General features: G+C 35.8%; 1 pseudogene; it reads left to right on the plus strand.

Annotated features, from left to right (window-relative positions):
• Positions 1 to 5,845: 5,845 nt before the first annotated feature.
• Positions 5,846 to 10,459, plus strand: LOC130218043 (myeloid-associated differentiation marker homolog; annotated as a pseudogene).
• The last annotated feature ends 754 nt before the right edge of the window (positions 10,460 to 11,213 follow it).

An 11,213-nucleotide genomic window follows, 5' to 3' on the forward strand; every position in this document is an offset into this window, starting at 1 on the left:
GTTCACTGTACTCAAATGGCCTCCACACCATCTCAATCCAATAGAGCACCTTGGGATGTGGTGGAATGGGAGATTCGCATCATGGATGTGCAGCTGACAAATCTGCAGCAACTGCGTGAGGCTATCATGTTAATATGGAGCAAAATCTCTGAGGAATATTTCCAGTATCTTGTTGAATCCATGCCATGAAGGATTAAGGCAGTTCTGAAGGCAAAAGAGGGTCCAACCCGGTACTGGTAAGGTGTACCTAACAAAGTGACCGCTCAGTGTACATATCTGTACATGACAATTTGAGTCATTAAATAGATGTAATAAGTGCATCAAGATACTGATTTTAAAATATAAATAACAAAAAATAGGAAACAGTCACTTTCTAAGGTGTGTGTGTGTGTGTGTGTTTAAGTAGGCGTGAGGCAACTCTATATACGCAAAGACAGCAAGTCAAAGTCCAGCACATTTTTTCAGTCTGGAAAAAAGGGACATAAAGCCTCTCATTCATAGCAGCATCTGTTTGCTTTTCTGCTGCACTATTCAAATTCACTTCTCCATGCTGAAAAAGACAATAATTAACTGTGAATCTCAATGGCCTCAAATGTTCATGACAATATCCACTGTTATTATTCTCAAACTAGAACAATATGACCCAAATAAAATAATGGGATAAAGACTGATCAACAATGCTGTCATTCAGTGGATGTGAAGGCATTGATAATTGACTAATTTACAATGTAATTTCAGCATACATGAAATGTAGCTCAAAAGTTAACACACAGTTGAAGTCAGAATTATTAGCCCCCCTGAATTATTAGCCCCCCTGTTTATATTTTTCCCTAATTTCTGTTTAACAGAGGGATTTTTTTCAGCACATTTCTAAACATAATAGTTTTAATAACTCATTTCTAATAACTGATTTATTTTATCTTTGCCATGATGACAGTAAATAATATTTGATTAGATATTTTTCAAGACACTTGTATACAGCTTAAAGTGACATTTAAAGGTTTAACTAGGTTAATTAGGTTAACTAGGCAGGTTAGGGTTATTAGGCAAGTTATTGTATAATGATGGTTTGTTCTGTAGACTATTGAAAAAAAGATTTGCTTAAAGGGGCTAATAATATTGACCCTAAAATGGTTTTTAAAAAATTAAACACTGCTTTTATTCTAGCCGAAATAAAACAAATAAGACTTTCTCCAGAAGAAAAAATATTATCAGACATACTGAACATTTCCTTGCTCTGTTAACCATCATTTGGGAAATATTTAAAAAATAAGAAAAAAATTAAAGGGGGGCTAATAATTCTGACTTCAACTGTATATAAACAGTATTATATTTTGTATACTGTTTATATACAGTTGAAGTCAGAACACAAAAGAACAACAACAATCAACAAAAATGAGAAAGAAAAACATCAACACAAAACGGTTTGAAAAATATTCATGCTTTTATAACCTCTAGGTTGGACTACTGTACCTCACTATACTTTGGGATTAGTCAGACAACTTTATCCCATTTACAGTAAGTTCAAAATGCTGCTGCAAGGCTTTTAACCTGTACCAAAAACATGACCACATCACACCAGTCTTACGCTCTTTGCACTGGTTTCCTGTGCACTATCATGTCACTTTTAAAATACTTCTCTTGGTTTTTTAGAATTTTAAAAATTGCTTGGCACCTTCCTATCTGTCAGAGCTGTTGACTAAACATCAGCCTGGTCGGTCTCTGTGGTCATCAGACCAGAGATTATTATGCGTCTCTAAGTCGAGGCTGAAATGCAGGGGTGACCATACTTTTGCAGTAGCTGGTCCTAGATTGTGGACTGCTCTGCTCCTCTGTGTTAGCTTTATATAATCTCGGTCTGTTTTTAAATCTAGGTTGAGAACTTACCTTTCTGATTTGGCATTTAATCAGTGAGAATTGTTTGTTTTAGCTATAATTTTACATCTTTTTATTTGTGATTTGTATTGTGTAGCACATTGGTTTTGTTTAATAGTGCTATATGAATAAAATTGACATTGACATTAAAAATATATGTAAGCTGCACGAATGGCATAAAAATGCATATAGAAAATTAAAGCATTTTTGTTTTACTAAATACTATCTAAGGCAAATATAAGCCCCAAAATAATCAAACAATATATATATATATATATATATATATATATATATATATATATATATATATATATATATATATATATATATAGAAGCAACTACAATGTAACAATAAAACAATGTTTAGTTAACAATAATGGGCAACAAGAAAAAACAGAAAAATACAAAAATTCAATATATTGGGGAAAATAAACAATGTTTGGAAGAGGAAGAAGCATACAAGCAAGGAAAAAAAAGAAGTAAAGAAAAAGCAGATGTGCTAGTTTTCAGTCTACAGTACATGGATAAAATGGGTATACAATATTGGGAGGAGGGGGGGGATAGTGATGTTTTATTAACAAATTTCGGGAGGAGCACGATCAGTCTTTGCCGTGGCTAATTAATCACACACACAACCATTCTATTATCCAATCAGCTGAAGGGTAAACCCCTATAAAGAGTCAACACGTCATACCTCCGCTTTCTCTTGACTTCAGCGTCCCTCCACCACCCCAACTCCACACTATTAAACCAGATCCCTATTTAAATCTGAGGGGGGAGCGTTCTGGAGCCGGGTTAGACCCTGCGCTCGGACCCTATCTCTCTTTATCCTGATAAGGGAATAACACGAGTTAGGGTGTCTTCCTGAGCTCAGAGCCCTCTCTCCGGACAGCACGCCAAATACACATATTCTATTCAGTCAAATATCTGTGAGTGTGAACTCGTGAAAAAGCTGCAAGATTAACAAATAAATAACTTATAAAATATTATAGAGAGTAATAAAAATACAATGGTATTTGTATTTCACCTAAAATACCTAATAAGTGTCACTGTTAGAGGAAGGAGGACCCAAATGCATAATGAGTGCAGGGGGTGTTTATTGACAATAATGTGATATGTAGTAGGGGTGAGGTGAAAAACAGTCCAACAGGTATGAGTAGGGGAGTGCTGGCGAGTCTTGGGTGGAGCAGGCAGACAAAGGAAGTCGTGCTGGAGAGTCCTGGGTGCTGTAATCAGCAGCCACAGAACGCCAGGAGAAGAACAGGAGACTGAGCGGGGATGCTCAGGCCAGGCAAGAGGTGGTAGAGTCCTTGGAGGCACTGCTGACCAGCAATCCTGGAGAATGGTGGTCTCACCACTAGCAGCCTGACAGTACACCAGCAACCAGAGACTCACAGCAGGCAGGGCTAGACAAAAGCCCCTTTCACATAAATAGATCTTTCCGGAAAATTACCCGCAATTTTCCGGAAAGGTCTGTATGTTTGAACAGGGCCTTTTTGAAAATACCGGGAAATTCGTTCCAGCAATTTTCTGGAAAGACAAGTTGTAACATAACCGGTAATTTGCCTGAATGCTGCGCTGTGTGAACGCAGAAGGAAGATTGCCGGAAAAAGCGCGTTCACGTCTAGAACGCGCTGACGTTAGACGTAAGACTTTAGCCAATCAGAACAAGTTCGCTCGGTTTGTGAGAATAAAACCTGTGAATGTTTTCCCAAACACATTAAGCTGCTAGATGTTAGTCAGATAATATTTCTATGTTCCTTCTTAATGCCGACTGTGTAAATAATTATCGATGAAATGCTTATGATAAGCCGTTGTTTGTTTACCTTTAAGCTCCGGCCGGTTTGGCACCGACGTAAATCAGCTGGTGAGCGACAGCGCACACACATTTTATGAACATCTGGACATGCGAAAGTTTTTCTTTATGCTTTCATCAAAGTTGTTCACAACACTGATCCATCCACAGAGCTGGTAATGTAGTCAAATGTTTACAAATACAAGCCCTGTAATAAACTAAAATAAATCAAAAAGAAAATAAAAGTTGTTAAAATGAAAGCAGAGAGAAATAAAATAGGATTTAGCTTACTGAAATAAAAGTACCGGTACCAAGCCCGTCAGCATCGGTGTCAGCCACGGTGAGACCTATGCGACCGCACGAAGGCTGCTCCGATGCATACGCGTGCGCTTGACACAGAAGTATAATTCAGCCTTTAGTGTCCCCACAGTGACTATATACAGCCATATCGCACTGCTACAAGTGTGATATTGCGTTTATACAACAGTTCGACGGCATAATCATGTATATATAAAAAAAATCTAACAGAAAGAATCTAAAAATCCTTTTGTATGAGGAACTACTTTCTTCCACCACTCATTTACATCGGCAGCTGACGTTTGACCATCAGAAAGCGTTGCTCATTCACCAGTGTCACTTTAGAGCTAGCGTCTAAATGATTCTCTAGCATAATGTCTAAAGTGATGACAAAACAGAGGATTTTGCTCACATTTTAAGATTAATAAGGCTGAACGGCATGAAATGCCATCAGTCTACAGAGATTTCCAACTAGTTCTCGGTTGCAATCACGAGATCACAATGATTAACCCAGAAAAAAGCCAAAGCTAACACTAGCAGATCAGTGTGGTATAAATACAACACTACACATACAAAAGAGAGAGATCAACTTAAGACTGTCACCTACCTGTTTTAAAATGATTTTTCTTATCAAAATCTGACTTCAATAATTCTGACTTCAACTGTAAATAATGTTAGGAGGGGGGAAAAGCATAAAGGTAAATAATAAGCAGTGATAGTTCACCCAAAAAATAAAAATCTGTCATCATTTTCAAATTTTATCTGTATTGACATGCACACATGTTGGTATTGGTGGTTTACAGGGACTCTTCATAGGCATAATGTGTTTTATACAGTAAAAACTGCTTATTATATGCACCCCTATCCCTAAACCCAACCCTGACAGGAACGCAATAAGAGAGTTCAAGAGTTCACACTTAGCTGATGATTCATCAAAAGCTTGTTTGGCATGCTGTCCCGGGAGAGAGCCCCGAGCTCAAGGGATCCTCGAGCCCGGAGCTTCCTCCCGTTTGCAGAGCGAGAGGGGAGCCTGAGCTCGGTGGATCTCAGAACTCCCCGTCTGCAGTAGCTAAGGGAACACGTGAGGAAAAAAGGGGGCTAGACAAATGCTTGATTGTTATGCATGATGTATATATTTGGATGGTGGGAGGAAACCAGAAAACCCGGGGAAAACCCACACGGACACGGGGAGAATATACAAACTCCTCACAGAAACACCTACCGACCTGGCAGTGTTCTTGCTGTGGGGCTAACAGTGCTAACCACTGGGCCTCCGTGCCGCCCGATCTATAGTAAGTAGGAGAATGGGGAGGAAGGGGGGTTTCTTCCAAACGAAGATAAAGTGGACTGAAAACTGTGGTTATTTATAGTAGCTTATGGCTCATATGGTTGGATGATACTGATTTGCTTAATACGTGACGGCTGTGATAAATCATAAGCACGTGATCCTCTCGAAATTAGTTTATGAATAAACCCCACTTAAGTATAATTTTACAGGAGTGTGTTTTTTAAGTCATGTCCCCATAAACCTCCTTACGTCATACCAATGTCATTATACAAATTGCTGTCCTTGTAAACCACCAAAAAACCAACACACACACACTCAAATTAGCATCAGAAGGCATTTATTTCTGTATTTGTCCATCTTCAAATAGCCTAGATTGATCCACTAGGACTCTCGTAATTTACAGACCATAATAAATCCAACGCCTTCAGTAATGTCCTTCAGTTTCCAGATGCTTATGGCCTCATTAAGCGATGACGTGTCAGGATACACCCCTTTTACTATCTAAACTTGAACTTCAAACACCGAGCGGACATTCACAAACCAGCACTAATCCATTGATAAGACAATGAGTAATCAGAGATGTGGCCGAATTTATGAGGACGCCTTTCCCTGGCGCTCTGGGTCAGTTGAATTTAGTGTGTGCCAAGACGATCACACCGGGAAGAGAAGCTTTGTGAAGTACACTGCTAGAAAGATTGTAGTTTTTAGTTTCTGGTGATTGTAGTTTTTCCCGACATGAATTTTTAAGTTGAAACGACCTGCAGTTTTTAAATTTGTTCATTCGACTTAACATGGTAAGTTTTCGCCATTTCGACTACACTCAAAAAAGGATGTTTGCTGTTTGTTCAAACTACTTATTTAAAATGAGCTGAACAACCAATTCTTGAGTTCATTTCTTGAGGGACAACCGAATTTTTTTGTGTGTTCAATCTACTTAAATTTATGAAATCAATTAAGTTAACTTAACATTTGTGCAGGGTCAACATAAAAGAATTATGTGAAAGCCAGCATTTTGACGTTTGCTGTTTGTTCAAAGTACTTATTTAAAATGAGCTGAAACATCACAATTCTTGCGTTTATTTCTTGAGGGACAACTTAATCGATTTATGTTGAATCCACTTAACTAATAAGCTAACTTAATTCCTTCATGTTATCTTGACACAAAAATTGATAGTGTGGAACCCAACGTTTTTTAATTTATTAATTGTTTCTGTATTTTGCAATTTGCGAGTGTTTTACATTTATTTACGGTTGTTAATTGGATTATGGGATGTTGCTCTCTGCTCTGTCGACTTTTGATGTTGAAAATACAACTCTATGATTTAAAAGTGACTTTTATTGACATTTTAGTGAAAAGAATATAATGTAAAAGTAATAATACATAGAGAAATACGTCTGTAAAATAGCAGAACATGTACTGGCAGCTTATTATAAGGTTTTTGTAGCATAATATACAACACAAACTCAGATGATATCACTGTAAACTATTAAAAATATTCATAAAAGTCACTTTTCCAACTTTTCAAGCTTAAAAGTTGTTGGAATAAAGATAAAGCTCCCATATTGCAATTCAAAAGCAGAAATAAACAGGGGGAAATTACAAATATAAAAACATGAATCACCAAATATGGAAAACTGCTAATTTATGGATATTTTCTTACAGTGAGTCAGTAAGTTGACTTAACTAGTGTTTGTTGCCTCAACTTCGGCATGACACTTCACTTATTATACTTTTTTGTTGACAATACCATGCTTATTTTTAATTTCTTCTTATCAGTTATGCACATTAGAGTTTTATGTTACACTCCACAACATTTTTTTGCTGTTTGTTCAAACTACTTATTTAAAATGAGCTGAACAACACAGTAATTGAGTTTTTTTACTAAATTGTTTTATATTCAAACTTAACTGTTTTATGTTCAGTCTACTTAAATCTGTAAGCAATAAAGCTATTGAGTTAACTTAAACAATTAGAGTTGGGACAACATGAAGGAATTATGTGAAACCCAGCATTTTTTACAGTATACATCTAATTTAGATAAATAATGTTTATGCATTACTTTAATTTTATGTGTGTTACCATGGTGGTGTTTAGTATTTGTGTGATTGACACTGAGCATCTTATATTTTATTACTTAATTAGCTTTTTTGCTTGTGGTAAAAGTTGTTTGTGATGAGCATTGGTATAGACTTTCTCATCCCCACGTTTATGGTGGATTTTTATAATGTATCAATATTATTACTTCAAAACATTAGTGTTTAACTCATTAATTAATTAAATGTGGAAATTTACCATTACATTTGGAAATTTAGTTTCTATCTTTTTTATAATTGTAAAATTCTGGCAACCAAACTGCCATTCTCTTTTTTTACCATGAATTTATGAATTTCAGTGAACTTTAATGTTAGTGCAGATAACTTGAAAATGTAAGTTAACTAATTTCCACTAAACTTTGCAGGTTCTGCCTACCTGAGATTTTAAGTTACCCTATTAAAACTAAACTTTTGCAAGTCAAGGTTACTTGAAATAATAATTGAGTAAACTATTTAGCATGATCATCTAAACATTTTTCAGTTGAAAAATAATTGTTGAATATCGGCATATGCCTAGCATGTTCGTTATCCTGATATAATGAATATTGGCATATGTCTAAATGTTCATTATCACGATATATTGAATTATTGAATATTAGCATATGTCTAGCATGATCATTCCCGATATATTGAATTATTGAATATCGGCATATGTCTGGCATGTTCAATATCCTGATATATTGAAAATAAATATATATATATGTCTAACATGTTCATTATACCGATATATTGAATTATTGAATATCGGCATATGTCTAACATGTTCATTATCTCGATATATTGAATTATTGAATATCGGCATATGTCTGGCATGTTCATATCCTGATATATTGAAATATTAAATATCTGCATATGTATAACACGTTCATTATACCGATATATTGAATTACTGAATATCGGCATATGTCTAACATGTTCATTATCCGATATATTGAATTATTGAATATCGGCATATGTCTAGCATGTTCATTATCACGATATATGAATTATTGAATATTAGCATATGTCTAGCATGATCATTATCCCGATATATCGAATTATTGAATATCGACATGTCTGACATGTTCATTGTCCCGATATATCGAATTATTAATTATCGACATACGTCTAACATGTTCATTATCCCGATATATTGAATCATTGAATATCGGCATAAATCTGACATGTTCATTATACCGATATATTGAATTACTGAATATCGGCATATGTCTGTCATGTTCATTATCCCGATATATCGAATTATTGAATATCGACATGTCTGACATGTTCATTGTCCCGATATATCGAATTATTAATTATGGACATATGTCTGACATGTTCATTATCTCGATATATTGAATTATTGAATATCGTCATATGTCTGACATGTTCATTATACCGATATATTGAATTATTGAATATCGACATATGTCTGACATGTTCATTATACCGATATATTGAATTATTGAGTATCGGCATATGTCTAACATGTTATTATCACGATATAATTATTGAATATCGACATATGTCTAACATGTTCATTATCACGATATATTGAATTATTGAATATCGACATATGTCTAACATGTTCATTATCCCGATATATTGAATTATTGAATATCGGCAAATGTCTAACATGGTCATTATCCTGATATACTGAATATCGGCATATGTCTAACATGGTCATTATCCCGATATATTGAACTATCGAATATTGGTATATGTCTAGCATGTTTATCCGGATATATAGAATTATTGAATATCAGTATATGTCTAAACATGTTCATTATGCCGATATATTGAAATATTGATTATTTGCATATTCTAGCATATCCCTTATCCCATATATTAAATTATTGAATCGATATATGTCTAGCATGTTAATTATCACAATATATTGAATTATTGAATATCGGCAGGTCTTACATGTTCAATATCCCGATATATTGAATTATTGAATATCGGTATGTGTTTGGCATGCCTATTATCCCTATATTGAATTATTGAATATCGGTATATTTCTAAGGATAACTAGCTAATTTAACTTTTTTTTTCTACAGTGCATGACAGTGTGAAGACATCAGCAACATCCACATCTGAAAAAAAAAAAAAGCAATCATGGTAACTCTGAACACTCAGTCCGTGACGGCCCCAGTGGGCATAATCCGTCTGTTTGAGTTTGTCCTGACGCTCATCACCTTCAGCCTGGTGGCATCTCAGGGCCACACCAGCTTCTCGCTCTGGGCCTGGTGCAGTTCACCTGGTGCTTCTGCTGCTTCGTGACCCTCCTCATCCTCATCCTGGAGTTCACCAGCGTCAACACCAAAATCCCCATTTCTTGGGACGATTTCACTACAGCTTTTGCAATGCTATCCACGCTCATGGTGTTGGCCGCTTCGGTCATCTACCCGACATATTTCGTATGCTCCCAGTGTTCGGTTGGGATTGCAGCATCTGTGCTCTCATGTGTGTTTTTTTGTTTGTACGCAGCAGAAGTGGGTCTAACCCGAGCCAAACCCGGTGAAATCAGTGGGTTTTTGGCCACAGTTCCAGGCTTGTTAAAAGTCTTGGAGACGTTTGTGGCTTGTATAATCTTCATCTGTCTGGATGAAACCACTTACAAGCGCTTTCCTGGGCTACAATGGTGCGTGGCGGTTTACTCCATCTGCTTCATCATCTCTCTTCTAATCATCATCCTGACTATTGGACGCTTGCTAGGTCGAATCCCACTGCCGATGGACAAATGCATGACAGGATACAATGTCCTTGCGGTTTTAATGTACCTCACAGCTACGGTCATTTGGCCCTTCTACTGTTTTGAGAACTTTATTAGACCACCACAGTGTGATTTGCCCATCATTGTATATTGTTTCTGGGACAACCTGGTGGTGGTGTCCTGCATGACGTGCATTAATCTGATCGCCTACATTGTGGATACGGTTTACTCTGTGCGTTTGGTTTTGATCACTTCTCCTGCCTAGGAAAACATACAAATGCGCTTCTTACATGAATAACTTGGGATAGTTCACCCAAAAATGAAGATTTAATCACTATTTACTCTCCTTTAAGTGGTTGCAAACCTTTATAAACCTTCACATATTTAGAAAAAAGCTAAAATCATCTCACGGTTGACTAGGAAAAACAAATACTATGGACATCAATGGATGCAGGTTTCACACATTCTTCAAAATATCTTCTTTTGTGTTCAGATGAAGAAAGAACTCAATCAGGTTTGGAACAAGTGAAGGATATGGAAATTATGACAGAATTTTCATTTTGGGTGAACTATGCCTTCAGGCTGGATAAGACGTTCACTTGCTATTTTTAAATATGCTGATTGTCTTTTCATGTTGATAGATTATGCATGAAACTGATTGGCAGCTTGTTGTTAATGTGCTTTGAGGAATGTTGACCATATATGAAGATAAGAAATGCCATCATTATATTGCCTTTATTAGTATAATGTGACTGATGTGTAACTACAAAAGAGCTTACGAAATATAGCATTGTTACACAATCATGCAAAGATTAAATATCTAATCATTAAACATGATTTATAATATATATATATATATATATATATATATATATATGTAAGGGCTGCACAATATATGGTTTCAGCATTGATATCGCAATGTGATCATTCGCAAGTCACATCTCAGGATTTGCAATGTTGAGGATTATAAGTGGTCATGTGCATGTGCTTTTGAGGCCTGTGACTGTTTAATATTTTTTTAAAAGCATTCAGGCACAAGTAATTGTACCGTGAGTAACTTTGAAAATTGAATAATTGCATTGAATTATTTGTATTTTTATTATTCAATTACTGTATCTGAATACTGTTAGACAAAGTAATTGATAAAATACTGTTTGTCTTTCGTTGTA

Source organism: Danio aesculapii, chromosome 3 (assembly GCF_903798145.1).
Source record: "Danio aesculapii chromosome 3, fDanAes4.1, whole genome shotgun sequence".
Lineage (NCBI taxonomy): Eukaryota > Metazoa > Chordata > Actinopteri > Cypriniformes > Danionidae > Danio > Danio aesculapii.